At 36.3% G+C, this 25,000-nt stretch overlaps 17 non-coding genes across 17 annotated transcripts; 6 read left to right on the top strand and 11 right to left on the bottom strand.

The window, feature by feature from the left end:
* Positions 1 to 201: 201 nt before the first annotated feature.
* TRNAG-UCC (transfer RNA glycine (anticodon UCC)) lies at positions 202 to 273 on the bottom strand. The gene has a single exon. It is a non-coding gene; the product is annotated as a tRNA-Gly (tRNA).
* Positions 274 to 2,276: 2,003 nt separating this feature from the next.
* TRNAG-UCC (transfer RNA glycine (anticodon UCC)) lies at positions 2,277 to 2,348 on the bottom strand. The gene has a single exon. It is a non-coding gene; the product is annotated as a tRNA-Gly (tRNA).
* Positions 2,349 to 3,515: 1,167 nt separating this feature from the next.
* Positions 3,516 to 3,587, bottom strand: TRNAG-UCC (transfer RNA glycine (anticodon UCC)). Its single transcript has one exon. It is a non-coding gene; the product is annotated as a tRNA-Gly (tRNA).
* A 70-nt stretch (positions 3,588 to 3,657) lies between these two features.
* Positions 3,658 to 3,729, bottom strand: TRNAG-UCC (transfer RNA glycine (anticodon UCC)). The gene has a single exon. It is a non-coding gene; the product is annotated as a tRNA-Gly (tRNA).
* A 70-nt stretch (positions 3,730 to 3,799) lies between these two features.
* On the bottom strand, positions 3,800 to 3,871 carry TRNAG-UCC (transfer RNA glycine (anticodon UCC)). Its single transcript has one exon. It is a non-coding gene; the product is annotated as a tRNA-Gly (tRNA).
* A 729-nt stretch (positions 3,872 to 4,600) lies between these two features.
* Positions 4,601 to 4,672, bottom strand: TRNAG-UCC (transfer RNA glycine (anticodon UCC)). The gene has a single exon. It is a non-coding gene; the product is annotated as a tRNA-Gly (tRNA).
* A 932-nt stretch (positions 4,673 to 5,604) lies between these two features.
* Positions 5,605 to 5,676, bottom strand: TRNAG-UCC (transfer RNA glycine (anticodon UCC)). Its single transcript has one exon. It is a non-coding gene; the product is annotated as a tRNA-Gly (tRNA).
* A 1,022-nt stretch (positions 5,677 to 6,698) lies between these two features.
* Positions 6,699 to 6,771, top strand: TRNAG-UCC (transfer RNA glycine (anticodon UCC)). The gene has a single exon. It is a non-coding gene; the product is annotated as a tRNA-Gly (tRNA).
* A 942-nt stretch (positions 6,772 to 7,713) lies between these two features.
* Positions 7,714 to 7,785, top strand: TRNAG-UCC (transfer RNA glycine (anticodon UCC)). The gene has a single exon. It is a non-coding gene; the product is annotated as a tRNA-Gly (tRNA).
* Positions 7,786 to 9,001: 1,216 nt separating this feature from the next.
* Positions 9,002 to 9,074, top strand: TRNAG-UCC (transfer RNA glycine (anticodon UCC)). The gene has a single exon. It is a non-coding gene; the product is annotated as a tRNA-Gly (tRNA).
* Positions 9,075 to 10,230: 1,156 nt separating this feature from the next.
* Positions 10,231 to 10,302, top strand: TRNAG-UCC (transfer RNA glycine (anticodon UCC)). The gene has a single exon. It is a non-coding gene; the product is annotated as a tRNA-Gly (tRNA).
* An 834-nt stretch (positions 10,303 to 11,136) lies between these two features.
* On the top strand, positions 11,137 to 11,208 carry TRNAG-UCC (transfer RNA glycine (anticodon UCC)). Its single transcript has one exon. It is a non-coding gene; the product is annotated as a tRNA-Gly (tRNA).
* A 397-nt stretch (positions 11,209 to 11,605) lies between these two features.
* Positions 11,606 to 11,677, bottom strand: TRNAG-UCC (transfer RNA glycine (anticodon UCC)). The gene has a single exon. It is a non-coding gene; the product is annotated as a tRNA-Gly (tRNA).
* A 290-nt stretch (positions 11,678 to 11,967) lies between these two features.
* On the bottom strand, positions 11,968 to 12,039 carry TRNAG-UCC (transfer RNA glycine (anticodon UCC)). Its single transcript has one exon. It is a non-coding gene; the product is annotated as a tRNA-Gly (tRNA).
* A 377-nt stretch (positions 12,040 to 12,416) lies between these two features.
* TRNAG-UCC (transfer RNA glycine (anticodon UCC)) lies at positions 12,417 to 12,488 on the top strand. The gene has a single exon. It is a non-coding gene; the product is annotated as a tRNA-Gly (tRNA).
* Positions 12,489 to 21,689: 9,201 nt separating this feature from the next.
* TRNAG-UCC (transfer RNA glycine (anticodon UCC)) lies at positions 21,690 to 21,761 on the bottom strand. Its single transcript has one exon. It is a non-coding gene; the product is annotated as a tRNA-Gly (tRNA).
* A 2,007-nt stretch (positions 21,762 to 23,768) lies between these two features.
* On the bottom strand, positions 23,769 to 23,840 carry TRNAG-UCC (transfer RNA glycine (anticodon UCC)). The gene has a single exon. It is a non-coding gene; the product is annotated as a tRNA-Gly (tRNA).
* Positions 23,841 to 25,000: the final 1,160 nt, after the last annotated feature.

Raw genomic sequence — 25,000 nt, 5'->3', positions numbered from 1 at the left:
TCTCTGTTTGGATTTGATATTTAAATGGAATTTCTTAGAAGGCACATGATGTGACTATTTATGTACAACATCCTGAATGTTTGACATGTCTAGCTTTGAGGCAACATTCAGCAATTACATTTATCTCTCTTATATAGACATTAATTTTTTGGGGACAATTCACTCCGCCAGGAATTGGGATCGGGAATTAAAGGGAGAGTCTGCGATGGCCGGGAATCGAACCCGGGTCAACTGCTTGGAAGGCAGCTATGCTAACCACTATACCACCATCGCATAGTTACCAGTGGTTAGGAAATCATTTAAGAAGTTCAGGTAGAAATAGAAACTGTAAAGGAAGTATAATCCAATATAGACAGTATCAAACAACAAAGATATTTCATTCAGATTTTTCTAGTAGAGTGAGATTAAAATTGATGATTGAAACTGGAGACTTTCTTGGCATTAAATTATCTCTCTCTCTCTCTCTCTCTCTCTCTCTCTCTCTCTCCTCTCTCTCTCTCATCTCTCTCTCTCTCTCTCTCTCTCTCAGGATTACTTAGAGTTTTAAGTAATCGCTTGGGAAGAACAGTTATTGATAGGCACTTCATTGACTAAAGGACTGTAATATCTGGTGTTCCTCAGGGTAGTATCTCTGCCTATTACTTTTCATACTACATGTGGTTTGGCTTAGAAAACAAACTCTTTGCATGTGCTCCTGACCAGTGGTTATTGAATTCCTAATTGAGATGTAGCTAAACTAGTATTGTACAAATTATGAGGGTTGAGGTGAACCCTAACAAACCCCAACATATGATTTAAGGGAGTCTGGGACAATGGCTCCTCAACATCCAGCTCTTTGCATTCACAATGTGTCTTTATCTATATGCAACTCTTTTCAAGTTATAGGTGTTATTCTTAATAACTAATTCTCTTTTGAGAAGTACATCAGTTTATTTTGTCATTTATCAGGAGCACAAAAATGGCATATTAATAGTCTTTTACGATTTCGTGTGATAAATGTAGCCTAAGATATTTTGATACTTTCATCCTACCATATGTAGTGTTCTCCTGTCTGGTCTTCAGCTGCTGACTCCCATCTTAATATGTTGTACAAAAAGTTTCAGTCCATTAAATTCAATATTCCTCATCTGGATATTAATCTCTAGCACTGTCGTTCAGTTAGTTCTTTGTACATGTTGCATAAGATTTTTCATAATTCCGATCTTCTTTTTGCAATCAGATTTGCAGCTGATTGATTTCTTCCCAGTTTGGATTTGATATTTAAATGGAATTTCTTAGAAGGCAGATGATGTGACTACTTATGTACAACATCCTGAATCTTTGACTTGTGTAGATTTGAGGCAACATTCAGCAGTTGCATTAATCTGTTATATAGACATTAACTGTTTAGAGCAATTCAATCCGCAATGAATTGGGATTCGGAATTAAAGGGAGAGTCTGCGATGGCTGGGAATCGAACCCGGGTCAACTGCTTGGAAGGCAGCTATGCTAACCACTATACCACCATCGCATGTTTCTAAGACTTGAAGAACATTGTTAAGTATTGTGCTCTAAATGATATCTTGAATATATATTGAATGTACACTAAAGAGAAGCTGATATTACTTTCATTGCAAAAATGAAACCTTTCAGTGATACAAGGACCTGGCACACAAGTTCCAGACTTTAAAAACTTCCAATTTCATACAATGAAAACTTCCAATTGTAAACATTAAAAACTTCCACTTGCAGACATGAAAAACTTCCAATTCCAGTCAGTGAAAACTTCAAAATTTGTACATTGAATACTTCCAATTTCATACGTTGAAACTTCCAATTTCAGACATTGAAAACTTGCAATTCATTAACTAATTAACAACAAAGGTGGTCTCCCTATAGAGTTTAGGAGAACGAAACCCCAAAATTCAAATATTATGGGAACTTGCCTATCAGTTAGCTTATCTGCCTTCCAAGCACCTCCATTAAAATTGCAAACATAAATTCTAGATAATTTTTAAATAACCGTTAGTTAAAATCAGTCAATGTTGCAAAAATTATCACAAATTGTAATTGCCAGTGGCAGATAAACATCAAGAAAACCAAGTTCGACACAGAATAAACATCTTATAATGTTGGAGAGAATAATAGTTCTGAATTACTTATTGAATGGCCAGATTATCAACAGGTACAACATTATTTGGGCATTGAGACAAATTCCTATTGATATTGATTTATATTCAATTATCTCGTTTATAGTTATTACCATTAACATTGTGCTGTGATTTAAATGTAAGACTTGCGATGGCCGGGAATCGAACCCGGGTCAACTGCTTGGAAGGCAGCTATGCTAACCACTATACCACCATCGCATGGTTACCAGTGGTTAGCAAATCATTTAAGAAGTACAGATAGAAATAGAAACTGTAAGGGAAGTATAATCCACTATACACAGTATCAAACAACAAAAGATATTTCATTCTGATTTTTCTAGTAGAGTGAGATTGATGATTGAAACGAGACTTTCTTGGCATTAAATTATCTCTCTCTCTCTCTCTCTCCTCTCTCTCTCTCTCTCCTCTCTCTCCTCTCTCTCTCTCTCTCTCTCTCTCTCTCTCTCTCTCTCTCAGGATTACTTAGAGTTTTAAGTAATCGCTTGGGAAGATCAGTTATTGATAGGCACTTCATTGACTATAGGACTGTAATATCTGGTGTTCCTCAGGGTAGTGTTCTCTGCCTATTACTTTTCATACTACATGTGGTTTGGCTTAGAAAACAAACTCTTTGCATGTGCTCCTGACCAGTGGTTATGGAATTCTTAATAGAGATGTAGCTAAAATTAGTGCTTGGTGCAAATTATAAGGTATTGAGTTGAACCCTAACAAACCCCAAAATATGATTTAAGTGAGTCTGGAACAATGGCTCCTCAACTTCCAACTCTTTGCATTCACAATGTGTCTTTATCTATATGCAACTCTCTTTAAGTTCTAGGTGTTATTTTTAATAACTAATTTTCTTTTGAGAAGTACTTCAGTTTATTTTGTCATTTATCAGGAGCACAAAAATGGCATATTAATAGTCTTTTTAGATTTATGGTGATAAATCTAGCCCAAGATATTTTGATACTTTCATCCTACCATATGTAGTGTTCTGCTGTCTGGTCTTCAGCTGCTGACTCCCATCTTAATATGTTGTACAAAAAGTTTCAGTCCATTAAATTCATTATTCCTCATCTGGATATTAATCTCTAGCACCGTCGTTGAGTTAGTTCTTTTTTTACATGTTGTAAGATTTTTCATAATTCTGACCTTCTTTTGCAATCAGATTTGTAGCTGATTGATTTCTTCCAGTTTGGATTTGATATTTAAATGGAATTTCTTAGAAGGCAGATGATGTGACTAATTATGTACAACATTCTGAATCTTTGACATGTGTAGATTTGAGGCAACATTCATCAGTTGCATTAATCTCTTTTATGTAGACATTAATTGTTTTAGAGCAATTCAATCCACAATGAATTTGGCATTAAAGGGAGAGTTTGCGATGGCCGGGAATCGAACCCGGGTCAACTGCTTGGAAGGCAGCTATGCTAACCACTATACCACCATCGCATGAGATGAAAGTAACTGAGCAGGTCATTTCACTGGATTTCTCCTTCAGAGAACGTCAAAATGATAGATTTGCGATGGCCGGGAATCGAACCCGGGTCAACTGCTTGGAAGGCAGCTATGCTAACCACTATACCACCATCGCATGAGATGAAAGTAACTGAGCAGGTCATTTCACTGGATTTCTCCTTCAGAGAACGTCAAAATGATAGATTTGCGATGGCCGGGAATCGAACCCGGGTCAACTGCTTGGAAGGCAGCTATGCTAACCACTATACCACCATCGCATGTTTTTAAGACTTGAAGAACATTGTTAAGTATTGTGCTGTAAATGATATCTTGAATACATATTGGATGTACACTTAAGAGAAGCTGATATGACTTTCATTGCAAAAATGAAACCTTTCGGTGATACAAGGACTGACACACAAGTTCCAGACTTTAAAAACTTCCAATTTCATACAATGAAAACTTCCAATTGTAAACATTAAAAACTTCCACTTGCAGACATGAAAAACTTCCAATTCCAGTCAGTGAAAACTTCAGAATTTGTACATTGAATACTTCCAATTTCAGACATTGAAAACTTGCAATTCATTAACTAATTAACGACGAGAAAGGTCTCCCTGTAGAGCTTAGGAGAACGAAACCCCAAAATTCAAATATTATGGGAACTTGCCTATCAGTTAGCTTATCTGCCTTCCAAGCACCTCCATTAAAATTGCAAACAAATTCTAGGTAATTTTTAAAATAACTGTTGGTTCAAATCAATGTTGTAAAAATTATCACAAATTGTACTTGCCAATGGCATATAAACATTAACAAAAGCAAATCGGACACAGAATAAACATCTTAGGATGTGAAGAGAATATAGTTCTGAATTACTTATTGAATGACAGGTACAATTTTTCTTATTCGGATGTAGAGACAAATTCCTATTGATAGTAATATATCTTCAATTACCCCTTTCTATAATTATTACTATTAACATTGTGCTGGGATTTAAATGTAAGGCTTGCGATGGCCGGGAATCGAACCCGGGTCAACTGCTTGGAAGGCAGCTATGCTAACCACTATACCACCATCGCATGGTTACCAGTGGTTAGGAAATCATTTAAGAAGTTCAGGTAGAAATAGAAAATGTAAACGAAGTATAATCCACTATTAACAGTATCAAACAACAAAGAGATATCATTCTCATTTTTGTAATAATGTGAGATTGATGATTGAAACTGGGGACTTTCTGGGCATTAAATCTCTCTCTCTCTCTCTCCTCTCTCTCTCTTCTCTCTCTCCTCTCTCTCTCTCTCCTCTCCTCTCTCTCTCTCTCCTCCTATTTCAACTTGAAAGGGATTACTTGGAGTTGTAAGTAATAGCTTGCAAAGAATCGTTTGTTGATACACACTTCATTGACTATTGGACTGTTATATCTGGTGTTCCTAAATGTAGTGTTCTCTACCCATTACTTTTCAAACTATATTTGGTTTGGCTTAGAAAAACGAACTCTTTTCATGTGCAGATGATGCTACTTTCTTTCATGAGTTCCATCTCCTGACCAATGGTTATGATATCCCTAAGAGAGATGTAGCTAAAATTAGTGCATGGTGCAAATTATGAGGGATTGAGTAGAACCGTAACAAAACTCATAATATGATTGTAATTTGGTGTACAAAAAGGTCCATTAAATTCCTTATTCCTGATCTGGATATTGATCTCTAGCACCGTCGTTCATTTAGTTCGTTGTACATATTGCATAAAATTTTTCATAATTCTTATCTTCCTTTGCAATCAGATTTGTAGCTGATTGATTTCATCCACCATCTCAGTTTGGATCTGATATTTAAATGGAATGTCTTAGAAGGCAGATGATGTGACTACTTATGTACAACATCCTGAATCTTTGACGTGTAGATTTGAGGCAACATTCAGCAGTTGCATTGATCTCTCTTATATAGACATTAATTGTTTTAGAGCAATTCATTCCACAATGAATTGGGATTCGGAATTAAAAGGGAGAGTCTGCGATGGCCGGGAATCGAACCCGGGTCAACTGCTTGGAAGGCAGCTATGCTAACCACTATACCACCATCGCATGTTTAAGAAACTTGACAAACCTTAGTAAGACATGCAGTATCGTACTCTTAAATTATATCTTGAATATTATTATTATTATTATTATTATTATTATTATTATTATTAGCCAAGCTATAACCCTAGTTGGAAATCAAGATGCTATAAACCCAAGGGCTCTTCTAACAGGAAATGATAACCCAGTTAGGAAAGAAAACGAGGAAATAAATAAACGATATAAGAAGTAATGAAAAATTAAAATAAAATATTAAAAAAAAAAACAATAACATTAAAACAGATAATTCATATATAGGTTTATTAAAAGACTTATGTTAGCCAGTTCAACGTAAAAACATTTGCTGTAAGTTTGAACGTCTGGAATTGGAAGCTTTCAATGTCTGGAATTGGAAGCTTTCAATGTCTGGAATTGGAAGCTTTCAATGTCTGGAATTGGAAGCTTTCAATGTCTGGAATTGGAAGTTTTTAATGTCTGGAATTAGAAGTTTTTATTGTCTGGAAATGGAATTTTACAACGACTGGAATTGTAAGTTTTCAATATCTGGAACCCCTGTACCAGTCCTTGTATCACTGAAAAGTTTTATTCTTGTAATGAGTGTCATGACAGCTTCTCTTAGGTACATCCGATAGATGTGGAATGATCTTCCTTATCGGGTAGTTAAATCAGAGCTTTAAAAGTTCAAACTTACAGCAAATGTTTTTACGTTGAACTGGCTAACATAAGTCTTTTAATAACCTATATATGAATTATCTTTTTTATTGTTATTGTTTTTTTTTAATATTTTATTTTAATTTTTCATTACTTCTTATATCGTTTATTTATTTCCTCGTTTTCTTCCCTCACTGGGTTATCATTTCCTGTTAGAAGTGCCCTTGGGTTTATAGCATCTTGATTTTCCAACTAGGGTTATAGCTTGGCTAGTAATAATAATAATAATAATAATAATAATAATAATAATAATCAAGATATAATTTAGGAGTACGATATTGCATGTCTCAATAAGGTTAGTCAAGTTTCTTAAACATGCGATGGTGGGTATAGTGGTTAGCATAGCTGCCTTCCAAGCAGTTGACCCGGGTTCGATTCCCGGCCATCGCAGACTCTCCCTTTAATTCCGAATCCCAATTCATTGTGGAATGAATTGCTCTAAAGCAATTAATGTCTATATAAGAGATCTCAATGCAACTGCTGAATGTTGCCCTCAAATCTACACATGTCAAAGATTCAGGATGTTGTACATAAGTAGTCACATCATCTGCCTTCTAAGACATTCCATTTAAATATCAGATCCAAACTGAGATGGTGGATGAAATCAATCAGCTACAAATCTGATTGCAAAGGAAGATAAGAATTATGAAAAATTTTATGCAATATGTACAACGAACTAACTGAACGACGGTGCTAGAGATTAATATCCAGATCAGGAATAAGGAATTTAATGGACCGAAACCTTTTGTACACCAAATTACAACCATATTATGAGTTTTGTTACGGTTCTACTCAATCCCTCATAATTTGCACCATGTACTAATTTTAGCTACATCTCTCTTAGGGATATCATAACCATTGGTCAGGAGCTGGAACTGATGCAAGAAAGTAGCATCATCTGCACATGAAACGAGTTCGTTTTCCAAGCCAAACCAAATATAGTATGAAAAGTAATGGGCAGAGAACACTACATTTAGGAACACCAGATATTACAGTCCAATAGTCAATGAAGTGTGTATCAACAGGTATTCTTTGCAAGCTATTACTTACAACTCCAAGTAATCCTTTCAAGTTGAAATAGGAGAGAGAGAGAGAGAGAGAGAGAGGAGAGAGAGAGAGAGGAGAGAGAGAGAGAGAGAGAGAGGAGAGAGAGAGAGAGAGAGAGAATTAAATGCCCAGAAAGTCCCCCGTTTCAATCATCAATCTCACATTATTACAAATATGAGAATGATAATCTTTGTTGTTGATACAGTAAATAGTGGATTATACTTCGTTTACACTTTCTATTTCTACCTGAACTTCTTAAATGATTTCCTAACCACTAGTAACCATGCGATGGTGGTATAGTGGTTAGCATAGCTGCCTTCCAAGCAGTTGACCCGGGTTCGATTCCCGGCCATCGCAAGCCTTACATTTAAATCCCAGAACAATGTTAATAGTAATATTTATAAAGGGGGTAATTGAAAATAATTTAATATCAATAGGAATTTATCTCTACATCCGAATAAGTAAAATTGTACCTGTCATTCAATAAGTAATTCGGAACTATATTCTCTCCACATCCTAAGATGTTTATTCTGTTTCCGATTTGCTTTTGTTAATGTTTATATGCCATTGGCAAGTACAATTTGTGATAATTTCTGCAACATTGACTGATTTGAACCAACAGTTAGTTTAGAAATTACCTAGAATTTATGTTTGCAATTTTAATGGAGGTGCTTGGAAGGCAGATAAGCTAACAGGTAGGGCGAGTGTCCATACTATTTGAATTTTGGTGTTTCGTTCTCCTAAGCTCTACCGGGAGACCATTTTTGTTGTTAATTAGTTAATGAATTGTAAGTTTTCAATGTCTGAAATTGGAAGTTTCCAACGAATGAAATTGGAGGTTTTCAAGAACAAAATTTGGTAAGTTTTCAATGTAAAAAAAATTTATATTTCTAATGTCTGCAATTGGAAGTTTTTAATGTAAACAAAAATATAAATTTTTAATGTCTGCAATTGGAAGTTTTGAATGTAAACAAAAATATAAATTTTTAATGTCTGCAATTGGAAGTTTTGAATGTAAACAAAAATATAAATTTTTAATGTCTGCAATTGGAAGGTTTCGATGTAAACAAAAATATATATTTCTAATGTCTGCAATTGGAAGTTTTTAATGTAAACAAAAATATAAATTTTTAATGTCTGCAATTGGAAGTTTTCAATGTAAACAAAAATATAAATTTTTAATGTCTGCAATTCGAAGTTTTGAATGTAAACAAAAAGAGAAATTTTTAATGTCTGCAATTGGAAGTTTTCAATGTAAACAAAAACAGAAATTTTTAATGCCTGCAATTGAAGTTTTGAATGCAAACAAAAACAGAAATTTTTAATGTCTGCAATTGGAAGTTTTGAATGTAAACAAAAACAGAAATTTTTAATGCCTGCAATTGGAAGTTTTCGATGTCTGCAATGGGAAGTTTTCAATGCCTGGAACCCTGTGTGCAGAGTACTAGTATCACTGAAATAGTTTCATTAATTTTAATGGAAGTAATGTCTGCTTCTCTTAAGTGTACATCCAATATCATTTAGAGCACGATACTGGATGTCTTGATAAGGTTCTTTTAAGTCTATCCAGCATGCGATGGTGGGTATAGTGGTTAGCATAGCTGCCTTCCAAGCAGTTGACCCGGGTTCGATTCCCGGCCATCGCAGACTCTCCCTTTAATTCCCGATCCCAATTCCTGGCTGAGTGAATTGTCCAAAAACTATTGATATCTATATAAAAGAGATTAATGCAACTGCTGAATGTTGCCTCAAATCTACACGTCAAAGATTCAGGATGTTGTTCATAAGTAGTCACATCACTTGCTATTCTAAGAAATTCCGTTTGAGTATCAGATCCAAACTGAGATGATGGAAGAAATCAATCAGTTACAAATCTGATTGCAAAGGAAGGTAAGAATTATGAAAAATCTTATGCAATATGTACAAAGAACTAACTGAACGACGGTGCCAGAGATTAATATTCAGATCAGGAATAAGGAATTTATTGGACAAACTTTCTGTACAACATATTAAGATGGGAGTCAGCAGCTGAAGACCCAGCAGGAGACTACTACATAAAACATGGTATGCTGAAAGTATCAAAATATTTATTCAAGATAGATTGATCAACAAAATCCAAAAAGATAAACCATTTTTTGCACAATTGATAAAAAAACCTGATGTATCTCTCAAAACAAACTTTGTAGGAATTACTCCTAGAACCAGAAGAGAGTTGTACATAGTTAAGGAGACATTGAGTATGCATAGAGGTGGATGCTGAGGAACTATTGTCCTTGACCCACTTACAATCATATTTTTGGGTTTTGTTAGGGTTTAATTCAATACATCATAATTTGCACCATGTACTAATTTTAGCTTAATGTCTATTAGGGTTTTAATAACCACTGGGCAGGAGCTGGAACTGATGCAAGAAAGTAGTATCATCTGCATGTGCAACGAGTTTGTTTTCTAGGCCAAACGATAAATAGTATAAGAAGTAATGGGCAGAGAACACTACCCTTACAAACACCAGATATTACGGTTCTATAATCAGTGAAGTACGCATCAACAACTACCTTTTGCAAGCTATTACTTAAATTTCCAAGTAATTCTTCCAAGATAAAATAAAAAGAAAGAAAGAGATTTTCTAATGCCAAAAAAAGTCTCCAGGTCCAATAATCAAACTCCCTTTGTTAGCAAACATCAGAATAAAATATGTTTTCTGTTGATAATGTGAATGAATAGTGATTCACTTCCAGTGCACTTTCTCTCTCTGCCTTTGCCCCGAACTTCTTAAAAGATTTGCTAACCACTGGCAATCATGCGATGGTGGTATAGTGGTTAGCATAGCTGCCTTCCAAGCAGTTGACCCGGGTTCGATTCCCGGCCATCGCAAATCTTACATTTAAATCCCAGTACAATGTTAATAGTAATGATTATAAACATGTAATTGAAGATAAATTAATATCAATAGGAATTTGTCTCTACATCCAAATAAGAAAAATTGTACCTGTGATTCAATAAGTCATTCAGAACTCTATTCTCTTCACATCGTAAGATGTTTATTCTGTATCTGACTTGCTTTTGTTAATGTTTATATGCCATTGGCAACTACAAAGTGATAATTTTTGCAACATTGACTGATTTGAACCAACAGTTATTTTAAAAATTACCTAGAATTTATGTTTGTAATTTTAATGGAGGTACTTGGAAGGCAGATAGTCTAACTAATAGGAGAGTTCCCATACTATTTGTATTTTAGTGTTTCATTCTCCTAAGCTCTATAGGGAGACGATTTTCATCGTTAATCATTTAATGAATTGTAAGTTTTCAATGCCGGCAATTAGAAATTTACAATGTCTGTTATTTTAGATTTAATGTCTGGAATTTGAGTTTTCAACGTACGAAATTGGAGGATTTCATTGTATAAAATTGAAAGTCAGTTATTTGAAGTTTTCAATGTATGAAATTGGAAGTTGTCAATGTCTGCAAATTGAAGTTTTCATTGTGTGAAACTGGAAGTTTTCAATGTCTGGAACTGTTAGTTTTCAATGTCTCCAATTGGAAGTTTTCAATGTCTGGAACCTGTGTGCAAGTCCTAGTATCACTGAAAGGTTTAATTTTTGTAATGATAGTAATGTCCGCTTCTCGTAAGTGTACATCCAATATATATTCAAGATACCATTTAGAGCACAATACTTAACAGTGTTCGTTACGTCTAAGAAACATGCGATGGTGGTATAGTGGTTAGCATAGCTGCCTTCCAAGCAGTTGACCCGGGTTCGATTCCCGGCCATCGCAGACTCTCCCTTTAATTCCCGATCCTAATTCCAGGCAGCGTGAATTGCCCAATAACAATAATGTCTATATAAGAGATTAATGCAACTGCTAAATGTTGCCTCACATCTACACATGGCAAAGATTCAGGATGTTGTTCATAAGTATTCTCATTATCTGCCTTCTAAGCACTTTAAATATCAAATCCAAACAGAGATGATGGATGAAATCAATCGGCTACAAATCTGATTGCAAAATAAGATCAGAATTTTAAAAAAATCTTATGCAACGTGTACAAAGAACTAACTGAACGACGTGCCAGAGATTTATATCCAGACCAGGAATAAGGAATTCAATGGACCGAAACTTTTTGTACTAATTATTTTTATTATCAATTGTGCCAGGATTTAAATGATTGATTTGCGATGGCCGGGAATCGAACCCGGGTCAACTGCTTGGAAGGCAGCTATGCTAACCACTATACCACCATCGCGTTAATGAGAGTGGTTAGCAAATCTTTTAAGAAGTTCTGGGTTAATGCAGGAAGAGAAATTGTACTGGAAGTGTATCACTATTGACATTATCAACAACAAACATATTTCATTCTGATCTTTGTCAAAAAAGTTTAGTTGGAAGAAAATCTTCCCCAGAAAATATTTTGATTAAGAAGTGAATACTAAAGATAAAATAGGATATTCCTTAATTTTGTGGCATAAAATTGTTTGGGGAACATTTCTCTGGCATTATTCTTCTTTAATTCTGGTAAATGAAAAAAAATTTCTTTGCGATGGCCGGGAATCGAACCCGGGTCAACTGCTTGGAAGGCAGCTATGCTAACCACTATACCACCATCGCGTTGTTAACCCTTGTTAGCAAACCTTTTAAGACCTTCACTTTTCAGATAAGGGAAAGGAAAGAGTTTTTATTCAAATATAATATTTTATATAAGAGATTTTATTATGGAAAAACTTCTAAGAAAGTAGACAGTAATGGCATCTTGGAGCCATAATGGATTGGGAGACTCGCTCTTTTTGACAAATAAATCCTTAGTTTGATGACCAATTCTTCTATGATAAACATTATCTCTCTTTTAAGACGTATTTATTAAAACATAAAAGAAATAATGGATTAATATCAAAGATTTAATTAAGGATCTTTTTAAAACTTTGGTTATAAAACTCCACTTAGTCTGATTGGAGCTTTTAACCTCTCTCTTCAAAGTTGGTTAATATGCGATGGTGGTATAGTGGTTAGCATAGCTGCCTTCCAAGCAGTTGACCCGGGTTCGATTCCCGGCCATCGCAGAACCCTCGTTTAGATACCGAATGTAAACAAGAGTGGATGCAATTAATTCAATTGGATTTGTTTATCCAGGTAAAACCCCTTATCTTTCTCATTCGTCTTGAGTTCTCTCTGTGCATTACAGATTTGATTGAACAAGTGAAATAAATATGCTGCTAATTATAATTTTTTTTTCTTGATTATAATCGAAAGAATGAGAGTAAATATACAGCTAATTCTCTCTTTTTCTCTGTCATAAATATAATGTTCTCTCTCTCTCTCTCTCTCTCTCTCTCTCTCTCTCTCTCTCTCTCTCTCTCTCTCTCTCTCTTTCTCTCTCTCATAAATACAACTTTTTCTTGAGAGGATGAAAGTAAATATAAAGCTAATTCTCTCTCTATTTCTCTCATAAATATAATTCTCTCATAAATATAATGTTTTTTCTTGATTATAATAGAGAGGATAGTAGATATACAGCTCTCTCTCTCTCTCTCTCTCTCTCTCTCTCTCTCTCTCTCTCTCTCTCTCTCTCTCTCTCTCATAGATATAACTTTTTCTTGAGAGGATGAGAGTAGATATACAGCTAATTCTCTCTCTCTCTCTCTCTCTCTCTCTCTCTCTCTCTCTCTCTCTCTCTCTCCTCTCTCTCTCTCTCTCTCTCTCATAGATATAACTTTTTCTTGAGAGGATGAGAGTAGATATACAGCTAATTCTCTCTCTCTCTCTCTCTCTCTCTCTCTCTCTCTCTCTCTCTCTCTCTTTCTCTCTCTCTCTCTCTCTCTACTATATATATATATATATATATATATATATATATATTAGATATCCTTTTAACTCTCAGGATATACAAAAAACATGGAAGGAAATGTTGCCATTCATAAGAGAGAGAGAGAGAGAGAGAGAGAGAGAGAGAGAGAGAGAGAGAGAGAGAGAGAGGGAGAGAGAGAGAGAGAGAGAGAGAGAGAGAGACCAAGATCCATGGAAAGAATAATTTCTTATTTCAAATATTGTATATCAATAGAATTTCATAGCTATTTCTTAGCAGCCACAGAAAGTTGCCAATAAATAATTTCTTGAACTAAAAACAAACAACATGGATTATGTACTGGAATATCATAAATGCTGTAGGAGACTCAAAGCCGAGATGTACAGAAAGAATCTATCTATATACCAAGGCAATTCCCCCAATTTTGGGGGGTAGCCGACATCAAACAAATGAAAAACAAAGGGGGACCTTTCCTCTCTACGCTCCTCCAGAAAGAATCTATCTATATACCAAGGAACTAACCCCCAATTTTTTGGGGGGTAGCCGACATTAAACAAATGAAAAACAAAGGGGGACCTTTCCTCTCTACGCTCCTCCAGAAAGAATCTATCTATATACCAATGCAGTTCCCCCAATTTTGGGGGGTAGCCGACATCAAACAAATGAAAAATAGGGGACCTTTCCTCTCTACGCTCCTCCAGAAAGAATCTATCTATATACCAAGGAACTTCCCCCAATTTTGGGGGGTAGCCGACATCAAACAAATGAAAAATAGGGGACCTTTCCTCTCTACGCTCCTCCAGAAAGAATCTATCTATATACCAAGGAACTTCCCCCAATTTTGGGGGGTAGCCGACATCAAACTTATGAAAAGGGGGGGGGGGGCGGTGTGGACCTTTCCACTCTATTTTCCTCCTAGCCTGACGAGTGACTCAACCGAGTTCGGCTAGTACTGCTAGGGTGCCACAGGGCCACAGCTCACCCTCCCCCGTTATCCACCACAGCTGAAGCTTCCTAACGCTGAATCCCCTACTGCTGCTACCAGAACACTTGATCATAACCAACCAACACTGGAATCCACCAGCGGAGAGAAAGTGATGACTCGGCAGAATGAAAATCTCCAAGGCGACCGAGACAGAGGGAGACGAAATGATAAAATTACAATATTTTGGTACATTCAAGAGCAAATTTGACTCTGGGGAGACTTCTTTCAATGTAAATTGGGACCTTTAGTTGTTCATTTCCTGTCTCTGGTGATCTCATTCATTATTCCTTGATTTAATTCTCTATTGTTTAGTTTTTCTTTAGGTGTTTTTACTCGCGAATCCGAAAGTAATAAATGCTCAGACGAAACTAACGCATTCCGTAGGAAATTAGTCTGGAAGATTGCTCTAAAAAGTCTAAATCTTCATTCTTGGATATGACTTTTTTTCAAGCTGTGAAATGGAAGTAACCTTAAGAAACAAATGTTCTCTTTTTATTATTATAGCTTCCGTGAGATCAGTGAACCTGTTGTTTTTTATAGCTTTCGTGAGATCAGAGAACAAGCTTCCGTGAGGTTAGAAAACCTGTTGTTGTTATAGGTTACGTGAGATCAGAGAACCAGCTTTCGTGAGGTCAGAGAACCTGTTGTTGTTGTTATAGGTTACGTGAGATCAGAGAACCAGCTTCCGTGAGGTCAGAGAACCTGTTGTTGTTGTTATAGGTTACGTGAGATCAGAGAACCAGCTTTCGTGAGGTCAGAGAACCTCCTGTTGTTGTTATAGGTTACGTGAGATCAGAGAACAAGCTTCCGTGAGGTTAGAAAACCTGTTGTTGTTATAGGTTACGTGAGATCAGAGAACCAGCTTCCGTGAGGTCAGAGAACCTGTTGTTGTTGTTATAGGTTACGCGAGATCAGAGAACCAGCTTCCGTGAGGTCAGAGAACCTGTTGTTGTTGTTATAGGTTACGTGAGATCAGAGAACCAGCTTCCGTGAGGTCAGAGAACCTGTTGTTGTTGTTATAGGTTACGTGAGATCAGAGAACCAGCTTCCGTGAGGTCAGAGAACCTCCTGTTGTTATAGGTTACGTGAGATCAGAGAACCACCTTCCGTGAGGTCAGAGAACCTGTTGTTGTTATAGGCTACGTGAGATCAGAGAACCTGTTGTTGTTATAGCTTCTGTGAGATCAGAGAACTTGTTGTTATAGCTTTCGTGAGATCAGAGAACCTGTTGTTGTTATAGCTTCCATGAGATCAGAGAACCTGTTGTTGCTATAGCTGCCATGAGATCAGAGAACATGTTGTTGTTATAGCTTCCATGAGATCAGTGAACCTGTTGTTGTCGTAGTTTCCGTCAGATCAGAGACCAGCTTTCATAATAGAGCGAGAGCTAGCAGCCATTTATTTACCGGAGATGACCAAATTTCTAGTGGACATTTTTGGAAAGGGTCTACCATGGGACATCCAAAAATGAGTATCTTTAAGTTTGGCAGTGGTGGGTGTGGATTTTATTAACCCCTTTTGTGTGAAAACGGGCTTTTCATTTTTCGGCAAAATTTGGGGGTTAGTGAAAGTAAATTGGCTGCAGCTCCTCTCACATTGGGCCTAGAATAAAGAGCTATATACCAAAATGATGCTATTGATGAGTAGATTTATTTGATATTAAACTAAATTAATTAATTTATTATTAGAGGTCACCAGGGGTCAAAAGGTCTAGTTCAGCCCTTTGAAATGCCGGATTTGGGTTTTAGTTGTATTTTGGCTAAATAAGACATCAAAATTTGCAAAAGGTTTACTAAATATGAATAAAATATAAAAAAGAGATACAAATAAAGTTTTTTGAAGAACGTGGGATCTATTCCAGCTATATTAATAGTATGGAGTTCTCTAAAAATCTATTTCCTTTTCTTCATCCGAGGAATGGCTGATCTCATCATCATCATCATCATCATTATCATCATCATCATCATCATCTTCCTGTACATCAGATTCTTCAATGGTTAACTTATCAGGAATATTTGAGCCAGTGAACCAGACAATCCTCAATGTGCCATTCTGGACTTTCCAGCCATGTCCTTCAGGAGCAAATGAGTCTGGATCGGCTTCCCTTGCATTCCTCCATTTGTGTGCAACAAAGTTAGTTCTTAGCAACTTCTGTTGCAACACTCTTTGGTAAGGAGGAAGACAACAGGGGTCTGTAGTTTTCATTTCATCCGACGAATCAGTTTCCTTCTTAAGGGCATACAACTTGCGGAAAAATTGAAGCCTGACTTCATCAACACTTGTCTGGTTCCGAACTCCATAGACAATGCACAAGTACTCTTCAACTACAGCAGCAACATCTGAATCGATGACATCTGAGTCTCCAAGGTGACTAATTGCTGATGTGAACCTAGGGTTGTTTTTCATTATTTCAAATGGCTTCCACTTTGCTTTTCTCATAAAACAGGCTGTGTAATCACAGCCTGTCAGCGCATGGAAGCTTGGTTGCAAGATGTGAGATGTGACATATGTATGAAACGCATGGAATTTCTAGAACTCAATCCAGCATCCATCCAAATCTGTGCATTAAGAAACCTAGCATGGTAGAGAATGAGGATGAAGACGTCAGTGTCGTTACTGCGAATGGCAATCACTGGGACCACATCATGGTTAACAGCAACCAAGTTTGCATGGTACAGTAACCGTGTATCAGCTTCTTCATGCCTGCACTGAAGCTCATGAACCAGGATCCTGTTGACAGTTTCACGTGCTGAAGTGTAAAGGTAGCATTCATGTTCACTGTAAAGTAGACCTGATGTCCCTGAAGAGTCGATGCATATCTATCTGATGACCAAAAACTCTGTTTTGAAATGTGATGTGCTCCAAGCCGTGTTGAGATCAGGTGGTCTTTTCTGTGACGAGCCAGTGATTATGTAGGTAGTGGGTGTCCTACCACACAAGTCATGTTCAATGTCCTTGATACTTGGCCCTTAGGATATGTGTCACAGACTATGCGTACAATTTCACCAGTGCTACAAGCTTATTTCAAAATGGACATTGCCATGCCCCCCTAGGTGGATGGCATGTCAAGCGTACGGAAGAAGAATATAGGATCAATAATATACACATCAGTCCTGTTTGGTATGGCATTCAAGTTTCCCATTGCTTCTAATTTTTCCATTAATGTCCTCTTTGATGTCTTGTTCATATCACCAGTTATATGACACAATGAGAAAGGAACTGGAGTGAGAGGATAGGACAGGTCAATACTGAGATCAAGTTATTGCGTTACTGACAAATACAGCAGCCTTCTAAATATGTCTCTGGTGCATTTTTCTTCCTTTATCTGTTTGTCCTTTGTGGTGAATTTAACTGTTACTGCATCCTGTGTGACATTTATCACCTTTCTTTGCTTAACAGTCCGTTCAAAACGCCCACCATCTACATTACATTCATTAACAAAAACTTGATGCCAAGGCCAAGTAGATCCAGTTTCTTTTGACTGCAGAAGTCTTTCTTTCACACCATCCAGTGTTTAGGCAATACAGAGTATCATCATTAACAGTGAATGGATTGAGAGTGTTCTCCACCTCTGTGATCGTGCTCTTAAGGTATGCATTGTCTTTGGCTATCCTTGATGGCTTTAGTTTCTGTATTGCATCATCCACCAGTGTGATTCCAGCCATTTCCAGGAGACAACTCACAAATACTCCCCTAAAAGATCTTGTCACTGTCAACCCCATACGGACTGCAACATTCTGTGTAAATGCAGCAATACCCTTTTGGCTGGATGCGGCATCCCTATTCACAGCTTGCTGTAAGGTAATAGCAAATGCACTTCTGGAAAAGGTATTCCTAGTTCTCCGCACAGAGAGTGCACCTGCTTCAAAACTTTGCTTGATTCCGGGATGTTTCATTTCCATATTGAGCAGATTGAGGTGATACAATGACATCCAACGGGCATAGCTTGGCTTGTGAGTTGCAAAGAATATAGGAATCATTGAGCCTAAAGCATAGATGTAGAGGTCTAGGTCATATGTCCTGCTGGCCCTGTCAAAAAGCATGAATATGTGAACGAGATCAATGTAGAGAAACCAGAACCTAGCAGTAGAGCCATGATGACCCTGACAAGTCTGATAACAGAATTTACCATATCTTTCCAACAAATTACAAATTACAGTGGACTCCAATAATGTCAAAAGTGATTGGGGTGATGGGTCTGCAGAAAATGAATTCAGCAACACCATGCATTCATCTGGTATTCCACCTTCTACCAAAAATTGCTTAAAATGCAGAATCTGCAAGGCAAGTGCAAACAGTGGATGGATACGCTTGCATCTGTTAAAATGTTTTCACCAATGAACCCTCGTACTGAGCCATGAGCCAACACATCAGCCAAGCTAAGAACCTCGGTACAACCAGACGATTCAACAATATAACCTAACGCGTTGAAATAGGCCATGGAAATATGAAATGCACCAAAACAAACGAAGATATTGTCAAAGAGAGAGGATTCTTGTGCTTGGTTCTGGAGTGCAGGTTTTGCGATAACAAGGTCACATGTCAATATAGCATATGCCTCACTGCACTCACTTGCAACCTTTTGAGACATGACCAAAGTTTCTTTAACCACATCCAATCTTCTTGGTGGCAGTTCAATATTTTCCATATACCCAATCTACTGCAAAGGGAGTCTGTCCTCTGTGACCAAGAAATTCCAGCCTGCCACAGAGGGGTGCTGGACATCAGGCAGCAGCACATTAACCAGATAATATTAATTTTCTTTGCTATCTCCAGGCTGGATTGTGGATCTTGTGAATATTTTCAAATTTGAACCTCGACAGTGATGGCTTTCTTTTATATGGCATGATTTGTCGCTGAGGCGCATCAAATATTCGTCGTCTTTTCACAGGTACTCGGTCAGTAGTTGCATCAGTATTCGTGGTCCCTTCAGTCTCAGCACCTTGCATCACACCTGCAGCAGGCCTATTCTGGTAGCATATCACAATGGTGTCATGATGAGTGTCTTTGCCAGATAGGGTTTCTGTCAGCTCGTCATAATTATCCCAAGCAAGACCTGTGGAGAGACCAACTTGAGGTAAAAGCATATCAGGTAAAAGCTGCCCTTCTGCTGTGATTTTTGACGCTATATCCGTCTCAATTGATTCAGCTGTGTGATAACTTACCGCATGACCCTAGTGATTAGGAATTTCCACAACTCTGCCACTACCTGTGAGGCTTTTCATTCCAACTCCCAGATAAAGATGCTTGGATGGTTTTACTCATCCCTGGCTGGTACAGTAAATAACATCCTGGGATAGTGAGACTACCCTTAGCTTTACTTATTCACTAGGCTTATCTTTATTCTGCAAGACACAGAGAAATGTGGTAAAAATCAAATGAAAAAGGTCTGGAATTTCAACTTGCTCTTTCTTAAAATCCTCAAGTGACAAGGACACAGGCAATTCATGTGTACACTTACAAATTTCAAGGATGTTTAAAACGCAATGTAGAGGCTGTTTTTATAATATTTTAAAGACAAAACAGGTACACACACAGAGTCAATAAAACAAATCTCAGTAATATAGGTGAACCATCTATCAACTAAATTTGAAACGGTTTGAGGAGTACATTTCACAGGAACCGTTTAATAATGACTTTTGTCATATCAGTCATATTGCTGGAATAGATCCCATATTCTTCAAAAAACTTTATTTATATCTCTTCTTTATATTCTATTCATATTTAGTAAACCCTGGGCAAATTTTGATGTCTTATTTAGCCAAAATACAGCTAAAACCCAAAACCGGCATTGCAAAAGGTTGACCTTGACCTTTTGACCCTTGGTGACCCCCAATAATCATTTAATTGATGTTGTTTGATATGAAATAAATTTGCATATCAATAGCATAATTTTGGTATATAGTTCTTTATTCTAGACCCAGGATGAAAGGAGCTGCAGCCAATTTACTTTCCTCCACCCCCATATTTTGCCGAAAAATTAAAAGTCCGTTTTCGGGCAAAAGGAGTTAATAAAATCCACACCCACCACTGCCAAACTTAAAGATACTCATTTTTGGATGTCCCATGGTAGACCCTTTCCAAAAATGCCCACTAGAATTTTGGTCATCTCCGGTAAATAAATGGCTGCTAGCTCTTGGACTATAAGGTTGGGGAACTTTTCACACTGTGGTAAGCGCCATGTCTTGTCCCGTTTTCATTTTCATTTGCATTATAAAGTATCTCTGTTAATGCTGTTATTGTTCTTAATTTTTTTTATTTTGATTGTTCATTAATTCTCCTGTAATTTATTCATTAATTTTTTCCTTTCCTCACTGGGCTATTTTTCCGTGTTGGATTTTTCCCCGTTGGAGCCCTTGGTCTTATAGCATCTTGCTTTTCCATATAGGGCTGTAGTTTATTTTAATCCTGTTACTGTTCTTATTTTTTTTTTATTTTGTGTTCATTAATTCTCTTGTAGTTTATTCATTCATTTTTTCCTTTCCTCACTGGGCTATTTTCCTTGTTGGATTTTTCCATGTTGGAGCCCTTGGTCTTATAGCATCTTGCTTTTCCATATAGGACTGTAGTTTACCTTGTAATACTACTAGTAATTTGTACCATTCTACGGTTTATTTACATTTCCTTTTGCTCATTACGTTTACAGCCCCTATATACTGTATATTGACTTCCTTTCTATTTTTTTTTTGTATCTCCCTTTGATTCATTAACATATTCCCTTCGTCCTATCAAACTTACAGAACCAACCAATATGCCTCGACTGACTTTTCACAGCACTTGTGTTCCCTGACACTTCCCATTGCCTGAAATGGCAAGTCCCAAGTTTCATTTGCCATTTCCCAAGCCTCCGTTTGGTCCAATTCCCAAACCTTATTTTACCAGTTCCCAAAACTCATTTCTTTAAATTGAGGTCTCCTCCTCCCATTTATACGATGTCTAGAGCAGTGTAGTGTGTTGTCACTGGTGTACAGTACTGTGTTCTGATGGCACTTGAAGGGGGATGAAAATAGCAGAACAGCTTCTCTCTCTCTCTCTCTCTCTCTCTCTCTCTCTCTCTCTCTCTCTCTCTCTCTCTCTCTCTCTCTCTCTCTCTCTCTCTCTCCTTCCTTGCTTCCTTTGGATTGTCTAACTTTGGCGGAGATTTGCTTTATTAAGTTTAGAGTAAGACAAACAATTGTTCTAATTTTCTGATATAAAATTTTTTGTAAATTTTCAATGTTGAAAACTGAGTTTGTTTAAAATGGTGATAGTTTATGTCCAATTCAGGTTTCCTTCGTTTATATCTAATTTAAGTTTCCTAATGCATTTTTCCAGGCTTCGAATTAAATTTATCTTTCTTTTTTAAGCTTCCAAACAATTTCATGGGTCTCAATTAACCCATTTTTCCTATGATATCTTGAATTGTCCACACAAGTAGTTCTCGTTTCAAACTTCAATTTACTGTAGCTTTCAATACAAAAGTAAAACTACTTTTGCGATGGCCGGGAATCGAACCCGGGTCAACTGCTTGGAAGGCAGCTATGCTAACCACTATACCACCATCGCCTTGGTTACCAACGAAGAGTTTGTCTTTAATTATCGAAAATTATGAGTTCAAATCGAATGCTTCGAAATCAAGAATCTGATATATAATTGCTCAAAGCTTAAAATCATGATATCTTTCAGTTGTGAATGAATGGTTCATTTATGATATACCTTTGATATCATAAATAAAGGCAGAGAGTTCACTGCATATGTATTTGAAATAGGATTGAAGCCACAAAAAAAAAAAAAAAAAGGGAGTGAAGGTGGATATGCTTCTTGAATGCATCGAGGTTCGACTCTACCACGTGGTTCGGATCACTGATTCCATCATATATATATATATATATATATATATATATATATATATATATATATATATATATATATATGTATGTATATATATATGTATATACTGTATATTATTTATTTATTTATTTATTTATTTAGTTCTGGATATTACCATAAAAAGTGATATCTGAAGGTGTTTGGTCCTCAGAATTTCTGTCAGGATTCATAATGATTGTCATCTTCATCATCATCATCTTCAGCATCATCATCTTCAGCCGTTATTAGTCCACTGCAGAAAAAAAGCCTCAGGCATGTCCTTCCACTTGTCTGTTTATTGTCTTTCTTTGCCAATCCAGGCCCGCAAACTTCCTTAGTTCGTCGATCCATTGATATTCTATTCCTTTGCTGCTTTTACAATCTATAGGGACCCATTCTGTTATTCCTAATGTCCATCTATTGTCTGTCATTCTCATTATATGTCCTGCCAGTGTCCATTTCCTTTTTCTTACATGTTGCTATAATATCCATATAGCTCTTTTTGTGTCTGTGTTATTCCCATCATTATTCTTCCCATAGCTCTTGTGAGTTGTAACTAGCTATGTTCTAAGGCTTTAGTAAGGCTCCAAGTTTTTGATGCACAAGTTGATACTGGTAGTACCATCTCATTAAATATTTATCTTTGTAGAGAAAGTGGCATTTTACTTTTCATAATCTCATTTTGTTTACCAAATGTAATTGGTGATAATATATATATATATATATATATATATATATATATATATATATATATGTATATATATATATACATATATATATGTATATATGTATATATATATTATATATATATATATTATATATATATATATATATATATATATATATATATATATATATATATATATATATATAAAATATATACACTCATTTCTGAGTAGGGATACCTTAACTTGGTGAAAGGATTTGTGTATCGCCAAGATCAGCAAAGGTGAAAGGATTTGTGTATCGCCAAGATCAGCAAAACTGTACTAGCCAGGGCTATCCGTACTAGATTGGTTTGTTCTAAGGGATCAGGTGAAAATCTCCTTCCATCACCAATCAGCACTGGCCAGCATGGTGATGAAAACTGTACAAACCCCAGACATGAATAAAGACATGTCTGAGGCCTCTGTCCTGTAGTGGACTAAAAGTAGTAGCATATGTTTTAGCTGGTGTTTTGCTGTTTACTATTACTAATGCAAGGTGTTGACTGTTGATTAGAAAAATGGTTTGTTCATTCGCTATTCCTTTCATCTTGAGCTATATTGAGCTAGGTATAACAGAGGCCCGTATTATGGAAATCCCCTTACAAAAGTTGCATTTAGAAATATAAATTTTAAGTATAAACAAAATATTAAGGAACCATATGATAAAAAAATTTATGACATTGGTCAATTTTCAACGGCTAAACTCCTAAAGGTCGCGAAACAATTTGAACGCAGATCTGTGCGAAATTTTCACACATGGACTGACCAAAATACTGTTATTTGGTGCTTGATACCTTGAAACTTTGATTTCTGCTGAGTCACCACTTTCTCTTCTGGAGATTCAAGTTGGTCTTACTTTTGATTTATCTCTCTCTATGTCACGAAATTTCAGCAATTTTATTTGAAGTGAATAATGGTATGACTTTGGAAAATATTTCTGGGGAGTTTTGAATTTTTTTTGCTATTTCACATAAATTGATATTTCTAAAATTGATTTTGCGATGGCCGGGAATCGAACCCGGGTCAACTGCTTGGAAGGCAGCTATGCTAACCACTATACCACCATCGCGTTGTTAGCTTAGAAAAGATTTACACTAAAAATCATGATATGTAATTGAAACAAGATGTTTGTCATATGTCTTTAATCGGGGGGGGGGGGGAGGTTTGCATTAGATATGCCCCCCCCCCTACACTGAACTTTTAATATATGAGTCATTTATTTTAAAATGGACAATAAACATTATCAGCTCTACAGTAAATAGTGTACGCGACCCGTCAAAAAATGGCTGCTTAATATTTAGATAGATATGCACACACACATTCAATCAAGAAAAGAATTATAGAAAAAATAGAAGAAACTATTGAGGAAAAAAGAAAATAATGAAAAAATTAAGATTTATTAAAGGAAATGGCCCTCTGCCTTATATCAGAGAAATGTTTCTGGATAAGGCATCCCTTGTGATGAAAGCAAGATTAAATATGCTCAACTTAAAAGCAAATTTCAGGGGAAAATTTGATGACAATTTGTGTGATTTATGCAAAGAGGAAGAAGACACCACCGAACATTTGTTTTTATGCCCAAAGTTAGAACAGCTAAAGAATGTAGAAATAAGTTTAGGTATGCTGAAAAATCCTTGCAGGGATCTGGCTGCATTTATAGATAGGGCAATGAATATAAAAGAAGAGTTTAAGAAGCCCAAACTGATTACCACCACAACAGGTTGCCAAAACTGATGATAGCAAGGTGTTATCATATCCAATTTCAAAGTAGAAGGGAATAAAAGTAAAGATTGAGAACCTCATTATGATATTAATTTATTGGTGCTACTATAGCGTGAAGTCTACCACACTATAGCGTGAGGTCTACCTCCCGTTAGCACTATAGCCTGAGGTCTACCGCTGAATTATTTGTCCCTCATAGATAAAACACATTTCTTACATTTGTTTAAGCAATAACAATCAATTTAAACATATTTTAGAAATGTCTTAAAATGATAATTGGAATTTTAATTACATTGAAAAAAAAATTTATAAAGGTAAAAATAAACATGTTATCATATATTTCCATACATTTTATCCTAGCGGTACACACTTCGTACATCTTCTAAGAAAGACACAAATAGATCATTGGAATTTTTTCTCATCACCTTCCAGCAAAAATAATCAAGATGAGACTGGAATAGCTGACGACCAACACCTCGCATTAATCTCTTCAGAATCATCGTTTTA

This window comes from Palaemon carinicauda, chromosome 45 (assembly GCF_036898095.1).
Source record: "Palaemon carinicauda isolate YSFRI2023 chromosome 45, ASM3689809v2, whole genome shotgun sequence".
NCBI lineage: Eukaryota > Metazoa > Arthropoda > Malacostraca > Decapoda > Palaemonidae > Palaemon > Palaemon carinicauda.
Note: the sequence above shows the minus strand (reverse complement) of the source record. Positions and strands in the feature narration are given on the sequence as shown.